Below are 16412 nucleotides of genomic sequence, written 5' to 3'. Positions count from 1 at the left end.
ATTTAAAATTACAAGGGGGACAGATAGAGTCAATATGGAGAGGCTTTTTCCATTGAGAGTGGGAGAGATTAAAATAAGAGGACATAAATTGAGATTGAAAGGGGAAAAGTTTAGGGGAAACAAGGGGAATTTCTTCACTCAGAAGATGGAGGGAGTGTGGAATGAGCTTCTGGCCAAAGTGGTCGATATGAGCTCAATTTTAACATTTAAGGAAAAGTTGGGTAGTTTTATGGACGAGAGAGTTGGGCTGGGTGCAAGTCAATGGGAATAAGTGTCCTGCATGGAATAGAAGGGCCAAACTGGCCTGTTTCTGTGCTGTAATTGTTATATGGTTATATGGGTGAGAGCTAGATGGAGGGCAATGGTGAGCACATCGCCGTGGAGTGGTTGGATCTGTATGCGAAATGCAGGGGATCCAATGACAGGGCAGCAAAAGCTTGATGTGCCCTATGATGAGCCTCTTAAAGCACTTCATGACGATAGACAAGAGGGTGACATGGTGGTAGTCATTGAGCAGGACACGGGGACAATGATGGTGGCTTTGAAGCACGTTGGGACCACGGCACTTCTCAGGGAGATGTCAAGGATGTTGGTGAGAACATCTGCTAGTTGAGCCACATATCCCCTGAGCACTCTGCTGGGAATGTTATCCAGTCCACCAGCTTTCTGTGGGCTGACCTTGCCTAACTCTCTTCATATCAGCCACTGCAAAACACAGCACCTGATCATTTGGAGGAGAGATGGTCTTCTTCACCATCATGTCATTTTTCCCCTCAAAATGCACATAGAAGTGGTTCAGTGTGTCTGGGAGGGATGCATCACCAGCACAGGCAGATGGTTGGTGATATCTTGGATGCCCTTCCACATGCATCGTACATCCTTGCTGTCCAGGAAGTGACTATGAATGCATTGGGCATGTGCACGCTTTGCTTCCATGATAGCCTTAGACAGCTTGGCTCTTGCAATAACTTGGCTACCTTGTCATCCGCTCTGAAGGCAGTGTCTCGGTTCTGAGCAGCACATGTACCTCTGCAGTCATCTATGGCTTCTGATTAGAGTGAATAATGATGGTCTTGGGCACAGTTAATAACTTTATTTATTCATTCAAAGGTTATTACATACAGTAAAAAAAAAGTACATATTATGAACAATTAAAAAAAATCTTTATATATAAAAAAGAAGGAAAAAAAGAAAAAGAAAGAAGAACCCCCCTCCCCCTCTCAGCCAGCTCTCTTTAAGAGAACCAAAGGAAGAAAAAAAACTGAAATATATTTACTAAAATCTAACAAGGTAAATCTAAATGTAAATATTCTGAATATAAAGACCACATTAAAAAAAAGAGAATAATTATAATGTAAAACATACGTGATTTTTTCCATTACCAAACAAATTTTCATCTCATTGTGCCATCTATTAATATCAATCACATTAGCATTTTTCCATGTACTTGCTATACATTTTTTTTGCTACAGATAAAGCTAAATATACAAAAGCAATCTGAAATTTGTCTAATCCCAAATTTTTCAAAGGATTCAACTCACTCAACAAAAATATTTTGATCTTATACAGATGTTCCAAAAACAATTGAATTGCTTTCCAAAAAGATTGTATATGTACACACAACCAAACAGCATGAAAAAAAGTTCCAACCTAATTACCACATCTAAAACAAGAGCCTGATTCACTAAAACCATATCTTTTTTAAACTTTTCCGGTATTAAATACAATTGATGTAAAAAATTGTAATTAACCATTGCATAACGAACATTTATCAATATAGTAACACCATTATGACAAATCTCTAACCAATCATCCTCAGAAAAAGTAAGGTTAATATCCTTTTCCCATTTAATCTTAGATCTATCCCATCCCTTTTTTTCCATACTTTCCTGTAATATTTGGTACATCAATGAAATATATCCCTTCTTTGGTGCAATCACAAGAAAAGATTCAAAGTTAGTTAATTTAGGTAAAATCATATCTGTACCAAATATTTCTTTTACTAGGGATCGAAGTTGATAATAAACGAATAAAGAATTCTCATTAATACCAAAATCTTCCCTCATTTGATTAAAGGATAAAAATTGACCTTCTTTAAAACAATCTCCCAAGTTTTTTATACCTTTAGATTTCCAATGTAATAAACAATGATTATACATTGAAAAAGGAATAAGTTGGTTATTATATAACAGTGTTAAAGTCAATAATTTACCCTTAGAACCTATCGTTCTATTTTTCATCATCCATAACTTCATTAAATGTTTTAGTATAGGCACATTACATTGTTGTAATAAATTTAAATTCCACCGAAACAAAAATTGATGTATTTCAAATTCAGAAATATTCACCATCTCAATTTTAGCCCAACTAGGGGGCCGTTCCAAATCCATTAATGAACTAATAAATTTAAATTGAGCTGCTTCATAATAATTTTGAAAATGTGGTAAGCGTAATCCCCCTAATGCATATTTCCAGATTAGCTTATTCAAAGCTACTCTCGGAAATATACCCTTCCATAAAAATTCCCTAAAAGGTTTGAACATTTGTCAATACCCTGACTACTGGTTTATTGTATGAAGCTTTAATCCAACCAATAAAAGAAGGACCAAACTTAAATTTCTCTAAGACTTTAAATAAAAAATTCCACTCAATCTGTCAAAAGCCTTTTCTGCATCAAGAGATATCACCAACGGATGGTCAGGGCACTGTCGATATTTATTAATCAAACTAATCACTCGAAGAATATTATCTGAAGCATACCTATTCTTTATGAAACCTCTTTGATCAACATGTATCAACTTAGGTAAAAATTTAGCTAATCTATTCGCTAATACTTTAGCTATTATTTTATAGTCTACATTTAACAAAGAAATTGGTCTATATGAAGACACCTTTAACGGATCTCTATCCTTCTTAGGAATTACAGTAATTAAGGCACTAGAGTATGATTCAGGTAGATCATAATTTTCATTAATCTGTCGTAACACATCTCCAAACACCTTATAAAATTCAACCGAAAACCTGTCATCACCAGGTGATTTTCCATTCGGCATTTTCAACATAGCCAATTTAATTTCTAAATCAGTAAAAGGAGCCTCCAGCTCCAATATGTCTTCTTCTCCAAGTACCGGTAATTTCAACACCGATAAAAAGGAGTCAATCGATCCGCTCTCCTGTTTTTCCTCAGAAGTATATAATTTCTTGTAAAATGAATGAAACTCATCATTAATCTCACGAGGTTTGTAAGTAATAGTCGAATTTCATCTGACTGCATTAATAACCCTTGATACCTGTTCTTTCTTTAACTGCCATTCAAGTACCTTATGCGCTTTCTTGCCCCATTCATACCGTTGTTTAGAACTATTAATCAAGCATTCAAATTGATAAGATTGCAATGTATTGTATTTCAATTTCAATCTTGACAACTTTATCTTCTGATTTTCTGTCGCATCTCTCTGAAATTCCTTTTCTAATTCATCAATCTGTTTCTCTAATTCAAGGCTCTCAGTCAGATAATTCTTTTTAACCTTAGAGATATAACTAATTATTTGACCTCTCAAGTAAGCTTTCATAGCATCCCACAATATAAATTTACTCTGAACAGAGTTAACATTTTCTTCCAAAGAGAGATTAATTTGTTTTTTAAAAAATTCAATAAATTCCACTTTTTTAACATCGTATTGAATCTCCAATGATAAGCTGCACGAACTTTTTCAGAACACTTATAAGTAAAATACAACAAAGAATGATCTGAAATTCTGAATGATCTTTTATATTCTGCTTGCAGTATTTTCCCCTGTAAATGTTCCGATACTAAAAAAAAATCAATTCTGGAAAAATATTCATGTTTAAATGAATAAAAAGAGAAATCCTTCTCTGTTGGGTTAAGACGTTGCCAAATGTCCACTAAATTAAAATCTTTCATCAAATCTCGAATTTGAATTGCCATTTTAAGTTTTTTAACATTTTTTGGAGATTTATCTAATAAAGGTTCCAAAACAGTTAAAATCTCCTCCAACCGGAACATTTTCATTAGCTTGCCCCAGAAGCAGAAATGCATCCGAAATAAATGCTTCATCATCCACATTTGGTGCATAAATGTTAAGTAAAGTCCAAAATTCATTGCAATTCAACTTAAGAATATGTCCTGCATTCATTTCCATTGATTGTAATTCAAAAGATAAATTTTTATGTATCAAAATTGCTACTCCCTTAGCTTTGGAATTAAATGAAGAAAAAAAAACAAGTCCAACCCAGTCCCTCTTCAATTTCATACTTTCCTTTTCATTCAAATGTGTCTCCTGTAAAAAACCAATATCAATCTTCATCTTTTTAATGTAAGCCAAAACTCGCTTACACTTAATCAGGTTGTTTAATCCCTGAACATTAAAAGTAGCAAATTTCAAATCCACATACCTAATACAATTATTAAATACCAAAAATAATCACAAAATTAATAATAACAAAGAAAAAATAGAATTTTTTTATATAGGACCCTCAAATTAAAATATATAGGCCCCGCAAATAAAAATAATATTCGATAATAAGAGAAAAGAAAAACAAAAAAAATTACCAAAAGGGTAGTAACTCCTTAAAAAAACAGGGTGTGGATTACCCACTAGTGACTGATTACTAACAAAGAAGTTAGTGCAATCCCTTCCTCCCCAGCCAGCCAATCATAAAAAAATCAGCCTTGAGATTTCAGTCCAAATGGTGAACTCATTTCAAGAGTAGGTGAACTCTTTCCATTCCCGTTCTTTCCACTTCTGCCATTTTGCCCATTTTTAAGTCCATCAGATTTTCTTTTAGGAGATAATGGTGGACTTCTTCTTTGTCCTCTGACATCCAGTAATGAATTAACAAAAACCATTGCTTCATGTTCACTCTCAAAAAATTGAGACTGATAGTTTCCATAAAACATTTTCAACACAGCAGGATAATGAAAACCAAATTTGTAACCTTAACGCCATAAAACATCTTTAACTGGATTAAATTCACGTCGACGTCTGATGATATCGACTCAAATCAGGGTAGAAGAAAACTCTGCTATTCTGAACCGTCATTGGAGCTTGCATTTTGAACTGCAAGTCGAAGAATTGTCTCCCTGTCCAAATAATTCAAACAACGAACTAACACAGCTCTTGGAGGTTGACCAGGTAGAGGTGGACTTCTTAAAGCTCTATGTGCTCTTTCTAATACCAATCCATCTGGAAAAGATTCTTCCCCCAACTTCTGGGGAATCCAATTTAAAAAAAAATTTGACAGGATCTTGACCTTCTATACCTTCTGGCAAACCCACAATTTTCACATTATTTCTTCTGCTTTGATTTTCCAAATAGTCCATTTTTTTGTTAACTCTTTCCCAGGCTCCTAAATCTTTAACTGATTTTTCCACCTTTACTATTGTTTCTGTATTGGATTGTACCTGTTGTTTACATTCAGAAAAAGAAGCTTCAAATTTTTTAAAGTTTTCCCGATTTTCTTTAACTTCTGCCTTAACCACAGTTAGGTCTGAAGTTATATTAGTGTTCATTTGAACCAGCTGGTTCAATTGACCAGTAATAACATCCAAATAAGAAGCAATACCTTCAAGCATCATGTAAACAGGCTGAAGTGCAGTTTGAAATGCAGGATCCAATTTCATAAGTTGTAACTCACTTTCTTCCAGCTCATCTTCCATTTCCTGTGCAGTGGTAGAGTAAGGTAAGTCCTCTTCTTGTTGTTCTTCTTCAAAAGGCAGCATTCTAGTTGTTTTACTGTGAGTATGGACACCCAACGACAACCCCTCGACTTCTTCAGGGGGTCTTCGCTGCCATCACCCCGCAGACCATTTTTCATAAAATTACGGAGTTCTCCGTAATTAATGGCGCCACCCAAGCCCACAATCGCTGTAGACTGCGTGCCTGCCATCACAATCCTCTTCCTCCATGCTCCTGTCGCTTCCAACAGGGGTGTTCATTGTAACAAGCCTCCAGGCACGTGCCCGACTTCTTGGGAGTGCGCTCCTTCCTCCGCAGAACGGGTCAAACCAGCGCCATCTTGAGACTGGTGAGTAGCTATTACCTTAGCTTTTGACCCCACCGGCAATCGATGAAGCTTGGGGATCGCTGAAAATGGATCCGAGGCTGTTCCAGGTTGTTTAGGCCCCAATTCTTATGCATTTTAAAACTGTATTTTCTTTTGTAACTGAGGCTTAGTTTTTTTTGCATTAGCAGCTATAATGGCTCATCAAAATATCAAACTGAAAATTAAAGTTTTAAAATTAAAAATAAAGGGTTAAAAAATGGGTACTTAAAAGTCTGACCAGAGAGGGCAGGGATTACATGTCTGGTCTCTACACCATCTTGGTCTTGGGCACAGTGACGTCATCAGAACACTTACTAATTTAGCTGGTCACTGAAGCCGTATACTCCTTCAGATTGATGCAGTTGCCACCAGTTGCTGCTTCCTTGAATATGTGCCAGTCGGTGCGCTAAAAGCAGTCTTGAAGTGCAAAAGCGGCTACTGCTGGCCAGTTTTTAACCTGCTTCAGAACTGGTCTGGAGAGTCTGATGAGCAGTCTAAATGCTGGGATTAGTATTACAGAGATGTGGTCTGAATATCCGAGGTGGGGGCAGTGCACCACCAGATACTCCCGATCAGTGCATCACGATCCATCCCAGATGATGGAAGGACTGGTGAGTTGCATTCTGTGGTATGCAATTGAAGGTCAATGCACCACACTCTGTAGTGAGGCACTGAATTGCACTCCATACTACAGAAAACCCCTGGTATCTGGAATTCAAACAACCAGCAGCCTCAAAACAGCCAGCAAAAAAAGAGGAAAATAATTAAAAAAAATAAAAACTATAAGATTAAAAATATAAGTAAAAAATACATATGTTTAAAATTGTAAAAGTGAATGTTCTCTGAAGTAACACATAAACCCTTGGTGAAGATTAGAACAAATATTCAGCCAGCAGAATGAATTGGTCATGCTTTGCTCATAGCTGCTGTTTGAATAAAGTTGGGTTTGAATAAAATGGCATTTCCCAGCATGAAGAGTTGGTTGATGCCGCTCACGTTTGGATGACTCTCCTAAAGTGTCTCCTTATCCTTGCTTAGAAAGAGTTGCCCCGGTCAGAGACTTTATCTGTAAACTTGGGGGAGAAGGGTTTAATTATCTATGATGTTATTGTTCATCTTTTGGACTCCATGTAGAGGGAAGAACCTGCAGATGCAGTGATGGTTAAATGTTTTCAAAGAATGTGACTGAAAATAAATTAAAATGCTTTAAGGTTTATATATTCATGCAAGTGAAGTTTGTTCAGTGTAAGTACAGAATAGTATTTTTGTCTTTTAAATTGTTTATTCTTAATTCAGGGGCATGAGATAGGCATAGTAGGGGTAAGTCTCAAGCAATAGGAAATACACTTATTTCACATCTACCAATCCAGGGGTTCTACTCTATATATGAATGAGAGTAAGTGCATCACAGTCTGTGTATATGGATCGCATTATCAGGATATGGTGTGCAACTGAAGGGCCTGCCAGCCTAATGACTGTACTTGTGAAATTACTAACTTAAATCATGACTGAACTCACTGAGTGTCTTGATTTGAGAAACAAGATTAGCATAGTGGTTAGCATAACGCTATTACAGCGCCAGTGACCTGGGCTCGAACCCGCCACTGTCTATAATGCGTTCAAATGTTATTCTTGTGACTGTGTGTTTCCTCCACGTATTCTGGTTTCCATTTCACATTTGAAAAGTGTACAAGGTTGGATGGTTAATTTATAGTAATGGGTGCATTTGGGTGGTGTGGGCTAATGGGTCAGAAGGGATTGTTACAATACTGAATCTCCAAGTTAAAAAAAATAAACATTACACTTCCTCTGGTTGCTTGTCCCACACACCCACCTCTCTCTCTGTTAAAAAGGTTTCCCCTCTCATCTTAAACCTATGCCCTCTAATTTTTTTAAATTAAAAAAAAATTTCACACTATGAACCATATTAATCAAAATACACACAAACATTTCCCTCTTGAATATACACAGACTCATTTTTTTCCCTTTTCCCCCCTCCCTTCCCTCCCTCCTTCCTACCCCCCTCCCTACACACTAAACGTTCAACATATACAATACAATAAAATCATTAAGCAATGTCATCACACAATGAAAATAAACAAGAAAATTTTGTCATCTACTTTTACACACTGGGTCAGTTCATTTCGTCTTCTTCTCATTCTATCATTTTAGGGGGTGGAGGTCTGCGGTAGGCCCTCTCTGTTGTGTTTCATGTACGGCTCCCAAATTTGTTCAAATAATGTGACTTTATTTTTTAAATTATATGTTATTTTTTTCCAATGGAATACATTTATTCATTTCCATGTACCATTGCTGTACTCCTCTGATTTTGAAGTTGACATTATACATTTTTTTGCTACAGCTAAGACTATCATAATAAATCTTTTTTTGCGCTTCATCCAGTTTAAGGCTTAATTCTTTACTTCTTATATTACTTAGAAGAAAGATCTCTGGATTTTTTGTTATGTTGCTTTTTGTAATTTTATTTAATATCTGATTTAGATCTTCCCAAAATTTTTTCACTTTCTCACATGCCCAAATTGCATGTACTGTTGTTCCTGTTTCCTTCTTACAGCGAAAACATCTGTCTGATACTGTTGGTACCCATTTATTTAACTTTTGGGGTGTGATATATAGCCTGTATAACCAATTATATTGTATCATGTGTAACCTCATATTTATTATATTTCTCATAGTTCCAGAGCATAACTCTTCCCATATTTCATTTTTTATCTTTATGTTTAGATCTTTTCCCCACTTTTGTTTGGGTTTATAGCTTATTTCATAATTTTCTTTCTCTTGCAGTTTGATGTACATGTTTCTTATAAATCCTTTAATTATCATTGTGTCGATAATCGCATATTCAAAGCTGCCTCCTTCTGGTAATCTCAGTCTGCTTCCCAATTTGTCCTTTAAGTAGGTTTTCAGTTGATGGTATGCAAACATTGTACCATGAGTTATTCCATATTTGTACTTCATTTGTTCAAATGATAATAAATTATTTCACAAAAAAAAATTCTATTCATTTATTTCCTTTTCTCTCCCATTCTCTAAAGGAAAGGTTATCCATTGTGAAAGGGATTAGTTGATTTTGCATCAATAATAATTTTGGTAGTTGGTAATTTGTTTTTTTTTCCTTTCTACGTGAATCTTCTTCCAAATGTTGAAAAATGGTGCAATACTGGTGAACTTCTGTATTGCACCAGTTTTTCATCCCACTTATAAAGTATATGTTCTGGTACCTTCTCCCCTATTTTATCTAGCTCTATTTTGGTCCAATCTGGTTTTTCCCTTGTTTGATAATAATCTGATAGATACCTTAATTGTGCTGCTCTATAATAATTTTTAAAGTTTGGTAGCTGCAAACCACTTTGTTTGTACCATTCTGTTAATTTATCTAACGCTATCCTCGATTTCCCCCCTTTCCATAAGAATTTCCTCATTATTCTCTTTAGTTCATTGAAGAATTTCTCTGTTTAGGGAATTGGTAACAATTGAAATAGGTATTGTATCCTTGGGAAGATATTCATTTTAATGCAATTTACCCTTCCTATCAGTGTTAGTGGTAAATCTTTCTAATGTTCTTAGTCATCTTGTAATTTCTTCATTAATGGTTGATAATTTAATTTGTATAGATGGCCTAAATTATTATCTAATCTAATACCTAGGTATCGGATTACTTGCGTTTGCCATTTAAATGGTGATTCTTTTCTAAACTCTGTGTAATCCGCATTATTCATCGACATCGCTTCACTTTTATTTGTGTTGATCTTGTACCCAGATATTTCTCCATATTCCTTCAATTTCTTATGTAATTCTTTTATTAATAATTCTGGTTCTGTTAAGTATCCTATGATGTCATCTGCAAATAGACTGATTTTATTTTCCTTCTCTTTTATTTTTATCTGTTTTATTTTATTTCTGTTCTTATCAGTTCTCCCAATGGTTCTATTGCTAAAGCAAACAGTGAGGGAGATACTGGACATCCCTGTCTAGTTGACCTGCTTAATTTAAATTGGTTCGATATATATCCATTTACTGTGACCTTCGCCATTGGTCCCTTATATAATGGTTTGATCCAATTAATATATTTCTCTATAACGGTAGGTTGAACCTCTGTAATACTTTGAATAAATAATTTCATTCTACCCTGTCAAAGGCTATATCTGCGTCTAAAGCACCAGCCACTGTTGGTATCTTGTTTCCTTGTACTGCATGGATTAAGTTAATGAACTTACAGACATTGTCCGTTGTTCGTCTTTTCTTAATAAATCCAGTTTGATCTAGTTTTACTATTTTTGGCACACAATCGGCCATTCTGTTTGTTAATAGTTTTGCTATTATCTTATAATCTGAATTAAGTAGAGATATTGGTCTATACGATGCCGGTGTTAGTGGATCTTTCCCCATCTTTGGTATTACTGTAATTATTGCTGTTTTGCATGAATCTGGCAAGTTTTGTGTTTCTTCTATCTGGTTCATTACTTCCAGGAGAGGAGAAATTAATAAATCTTTAAATGTTTTATAGAATTCTATTGGGAGTCCATCCTCTCCAGGCATTTTATTGTTTGATAGCTTTTTTAATATATTCTGTATTTCCTCTATTTCAAATGATTTTATCAATTTGTTTTGCACCTCTTGCAATTTCAGTAGTTCAATTTTGTCTTCTTTCCCTTCGTTCTCAGTTCGATATAATTGCTCGTAGAATTCCTTGAGGTTTTCATTGATATCTGTTGGGTTATATGTAATTTGTTTGTCCTTTTTCCTTGATGCCAATATTGTTCTTTTAGCTTGTTTTGTTTTAAGCTGCCAGGCTAGTATTTTGTGCGTTTTTTCTCCTAGTTCATAATACTTCTGCTTTATTTTCATTATGTTCTTCTCCACCTTATACGTTTGTAGTGTTTCGTATTTTATTTTTTTGGCCGCTAATTCTCTTTTTGTTGCATCTTCCCTTGTTGCTAGTTCTTTTTCTGTACTTACTATTTCCCTTTCCAGCTACTCTATTGCCCGATTGTAGTCCTTTTTCATCTTAGTTACCTAACTTATTATCTGCCCTCTGATTAAGGCTTTCATTGCATCCCATAATATAAATTTGTCTTTCACTGATTCCATATTTATTTCAAAGTACATTTTAATTTGGCGCTCAATAAATTCTCTAAATTCCTGTCTTTTAAGTAGCATGGAGTTTAATCTCCATCTATACGTTCTTGGTGGGATGTCCTCCAGCTCTATTGCTAATAACAGGGGTGAATGATCAGATAACAATCTAGCTTTATATTCCATTTTCCTAACTCCTTTTGATTTGGTTATGTATTCCATTAATATTTATAGTCAACATGGCCATCTCATACTCTGTTTACATCTGTTTACATCTCATTTCCACATCCTCACCACCACCTTTCCCCTTTTCCCCATTTTCATTTCTCAGTTTTCCTTTTTTGAACTCAATGTATGACACCACTTCTAAAACACTTCAACCACTCCCACATCTAAAATTCCCTTAGCCCCAATTGTCTCCCCCCTCTCTGAGTCGCCCCTTGTCCCTTGCTGGGCAACCACAACTCCCCTCTCCATTCGGACTACGAACCCGTTAGCAAGTGTCAACTGATTTTCCAGTGACTGTTATTCTCTCCCATCCAACCCCCTCCAGAAAAGACTTTTATCTTCACATTAAAACAAAGCTCCCCCTCTTTTTCTTTTTTTTTTACCCCTCCTCTTCCCCCCCTTCTCCCTTACTTCCCTTCCATCCTTTAGTTCTTACTTATACATTATTTTTACATCTTTATATGTAGTTTGTTGTCCTTCGTTCTTGTTACATCTCTTCATCTCTCTTTCTGTCCTGCAGGCGTTCTGCAAATTCTCGTGCTTTCTCTGGATCCAAGAACAGTCTGTTTTTCTCCCCCGGGATAACTATTTTAAGCACTGCTGGATATCTTATCATAAATTTATAGCCTTTTTTTCCATAGGATCGATTTTGCTGTGTTAAACTCCTTCCTCTTCTTTAGGAGTTCAACACTTATCTTTGGGTAGAATTTTTTTTTTGACCTTTGTACTCCAGTGGTTTTTTGTCTTCTCTAATTTTATTCATTGCCTTCTCCAATATATTTTATCTTGTCGTGTATCTCAGAAATTTTACTAAAACAGATCTTGGTTTTTGTTGTGACTGTGGTTTCGGGGCTAATGTTCTGTGTGCCCTTTCTTTTTTCCATTCCGTCCTGCATTTCTGGCATTCCCAGGACTTTTGGGATCCATTCTTTTATAAATTCTTTCATATCTTTGCCTTCTTCATCTTCCTTAAGGCCCACTATCTTTATAATGTTTCGCCTACTATAGTTTTCCATTATATCTATCTTCTGAGCTAACAACTCTTGTGTTTCTTTAACTTTTTTGTTACTTTCTTCCAATTTTCTTTTTAAGTAATTCACTTCCATTTCTACTGCCATTACACGTTCTTCCACATTTTCTAATCCTTTCCCTACAAGTGGTATGACCAGCTCTATTCTACTCACTTTTTCTTCTGTACTTTTCATTTTTCTTTTCATTTCACTAAATTCTAGTATCAACCATTCTTTTAATGCTTTCATTTGTTCTTGAATTTTTAAAAAATCCATGAACAGTCCATTCATTTTACCTTCTATTCCTTTGTCCAGAGCTTGGTGTTCTTCTTCTTCTTCTTCTGTGTCTGCTCTTGGGTTTGTGTCTTCTACTTCTCTTCCTTGTATCTGTGTCTTTTCTGACTTTCTTGTTGAGCTACTTGCCTCAGTTTGTTGGGGATTTTTTCTTTCATGGCTTCTTGACGCTGGTCCTCTTCTTCTGGGCTAGTTATCTGTTGGGCCTCCTGCTTCTGTTTTTCTTTCTCATCCCTCCCTTTCCCATTGCTTTCCTTTTCTTCCAGCTGGGAGCCCTGCTGTTGGGCATCTCTCAGCTGTTCGTGTTGTGTAGGTTCACTCCACAGCTGGTCCCCCCTTCCGTCGGTGTTCTCCTTTACCTTGTTATGCGCATTGCGCACCTCCGTTTGGCTCAGTGAGCCATTTTTGCAGTCCCACGGTCGGGAGGTCGTGACCCTGCGGGGTCTCCACTAACCTTGGGGAGCGGGCTCCTCTGTCCACGGCGGGTCCCTGCTTCTTTGTGCAAGTAAGTCCTTCTCCTTTCTCTTCCGTCGTCTTTCCTTCTTTTTTTCCCGTTGTTTTTGGTTTTTCTTATGTGCCATTTTCTTTCTTTTCTCCACACCTTTATCTTTTATTTGTTGTATTTTGTGTATCTGGGGCTTTGCTTTTCCTTCACTTTTTTTCTTTTTTCTGGAGAGGGCTGGTATTCTACTACCGGCCACTACTCCATCACGTGACTCCTCACCTATGCACTCTAATTTTGGACTCTCCTACTCTAGGAAAAATATTGTGACTTAACCTTACCTATGGCCTTCATGATTTCATAAAGCTTATCATCCTCCAGGGAAAAAAAAATCCCAGCCCAACCAGCCTCTCCCTGTCTCAGGGTTTCCAACCCCAGTAACATCTCGTGAATCTTTTTTGAATCCTTTCCAGTTTCATGTCATCCTACCTCTAATGAGGTGGTTGTCAAGAGTCTGTTAAAGATTCTTGTTAGGTAAATAATAATGATCCTCATTGCGGTCCTTTAGCTAAAAGTAAAGCTGATGGAATTAAGAATTGATTTTGGTGTTACACCTCTGAAGTCAGCTGAGATTGAATAGAAATGTAATGTTACAGGTGCTTAAATTGGAATGATGCCCTGTTACGATCTGTTTGGCTTCTGCAATCATTTGCTGTACTTATTATCAACAAAAGCAATGGGATAGAAGACCGCACACCCAGCTTTGATGACATGCAGGCAGTTGGCATTTTTAAGTGCTGTGTATGGAAGTATTAATTACAAGAGCCCAAAGTGTGATAAATGTGAGATTATCCACTGGGAGCCTAAAAATGGATGGAACAGAGAACTTTACTAAACAGTAATTTTGTGAGGCCAATTCAGTGACCTCTATTTTTATCATCAGCCTGTTTTTTTTCCAAATAATTCATTGTTTTTACCATCTGTATGTCTGGAGCCCTGTGACCAGTGGTGTGACGCAAGTCGTCGATGCTGGGTCCACTGTTTGTCATCTATATTAATAATTTGGATGAGAGCGTAGGAGGTGTAGAGCTGGACACAGTCAAGAAAGACTCAGCCACCATGTTGAAAGTCGTTAACTACTGTTTTATTCAAATTCAGCACGTGCCCCTTTAAGGGCAGAGTGAGCTCAGTCACCGTGTGCGTGGTGATGTCATAATCGCTGCCCCAAGCGCACGCTGGGCAGGAGACTTGAGGCAGGGAGAAACCCTGACGGCGCCATCGACCCAAGGCTGCCCCTCCACGTGGCGTTACACATAGGTCCAGTTCACCATGAGAGGGAGTGCCACCACACAACCCCCCCTCCAGAACCGGCTATGCGTCCTGCCACTTGGGTGGCAGCCCCGGTGTTTGAGCATGGCCGTCTGCACCGGCTGTGATAGGTCCAAGTGCACCACCTTCATACGGTCCCTGGTGAAAAGTTTGTCTTTACCACCTATGTCCAAAGTGAAAGTCCTGCTGGACCGCTGGAAGACCTTGATTGGACCTTCATATGGGCATTGCAGAGGTGCCGTATGTGGGCCACGCCGAACAAATATGAATTCCGGATAATGTATAGGCTGGACACCATGATGGAAAGGGAGGTGGGGGGGCTAATGCGGATAGTTTCTTACGGAGATCCGCCAAAAGGTTCGCGTGCTTGGATGTGACGTTGAGTTCTGGGCCAAAGAACTCACCGGGCAGCGAGAGCGGCGCACCGTAGACCAGTTCCGCAGAAGACTCCTGTAGGTCCTCCTTGAATGCTGTTCTGATGTCGAGGAGGACCCAGGGCAGTTCGTCTGCCCAGCCTGGGCTGGTGAAGCGAGCTATGAGGGCGGATTTCAGATGAGGATGAAACCTCTCCACCAAACCATTTGCTTGCGGGAGGTACGCTGTGGTGTGGTGGAGTTTAACCCCCAGGAGGTTCACCAGCTGAGCCCAGAGCGCGGAGGTGAACTGGCCTCCCCTGTCACTGGTTATGTGTGCTGGGACTCCGAATCTGGCGATCCAATGGCTGACTAGGTTCCTGGTGCACGTTTCTGTGGAAGCCTCTTTCATGAGAACAGCATCTGGCCATCTCGTGGTCCAATCCACTATTGTAAGAAGGTAGTGCGCTTCTCTGGACACTGGCAGGGGGCCTACGACATCGTCATGGATGTGCTGAAATCTCCGCACCGCCGGGTCGAATTGCTGGATTGGGGTCTGCGTATGCCAGTGGACCTTGGAGGCCTGGTACCTGGTGCAGTTCCTCGCCATCTTGGCCATCTCCTTTTTGAGCCTGTGCCACTGAAACCGCTCTGCCTCCATTCGCACCGAAGTCTTCACTGAGGGGTGGGCTATGTCGTGGACTAAGCTGACAACCCTTGACCTCCACTGCGGTAGGACTACCGGGTGTGGCAAGCTGGTGGAGACGTCGCAGAGCAGCGTGTCTGGGCTGTTGGGCAACTGAATGTCATGGAGCTCAAGGCCAGAGATGGCAGTCCAGAGAGCATACGTCTCTGTGTCCAGCTTCTGGGCATATGCCAACTGTGTGTAGTCAAGGCTGGGGGAGAGAGCATTGATCGCCGGATGAGAGAGCGCATCCGCCACGACATTGTCTTTGCCTGCCCTGTGCCGGATGTCGGTGGTGAACTCTAACACATAGGAGAGGTGGCATTGCTGGTGAGCCAACTACCGATCTTTGGCCATTGCAAGTGCCTGTGTGAGGGGCTTGTGGTCCGTGAACACCATGAAGGGCCTGCCTCCAGAAAGATGGCCAGGTACAGCGTTAGGAGCTCCTGGTCGAAAGCGCTGTACTTGAGCTCCGGCGGGCGCAGCTGTTTGCCATCGGGTGCCACTGTCCATTGAGCCACTGCTCGAGTACACGCCCTACTGCCATGGCTGAGGCATCCACTGGGAACATCGTGTGTGCCTCTGGGCGTGGGCCCACCAATAGATTTGCGTTGGTGAGGGCCTCCTTTGTTGCGATAAAAGCAGTCTCTGCCTCCTCCGACCAGATCAGGACTTTCTCCTTAGTGGTGATCAACACGAACAGCGGTCGCATGGTGTGGGCGGTGCTGGGGATGAACTGATGATAAAAATTCACCATCCCCACAAAATCCTGCAGGTCCTTGAGAGTGGTTGGCTTAGGGAACTGCTGGATTGCTGCGACCTTCTCTGGCGCCAGGGCAGCATCTGCTGCTGAGATGGTGTGTCCCAGGAACTGCAGCATCTGTTTGCCGAACTGGCACTTGACCACA

The 16412-nt window shown here is 38.9% G+C and overlaps 1 protein-coding gene across 4 annotated transcripts in view; it reads left to right on the top strand.

The window, feature by feature from the left end:
- Positions 1 to 16412, top strand: part of LOC138763152 (E3 SUMO-protein ligase ZBED1-like) — a 212538-nt gene that overhangs the window by 55032 nt on the left and 141094 nt on the right. The gene's annotated exons all lie outside the window — the stretch shown is intronic.

The sequence above is a fragment of the Narcine bancroftii genome, chromosome 5 (genome assembly GCF_036971445.1).
Source record: "Narcine bancroftii isolate sNarBan1 chromosome 5, sNarBan1.hap1, whole genome shotgun sequence".
Taxonomy (NCBI): Eukaryota; Metazoa; Chordata; class Chondrichthyes; order Torpediniformes; family Narcinidae; genus Narcine; species Narcine bancroftii.
Note: the sequence above shows the minus strand (reverse complement) of the source record. Positions and strands in the feature narration are given on the sequence as shown.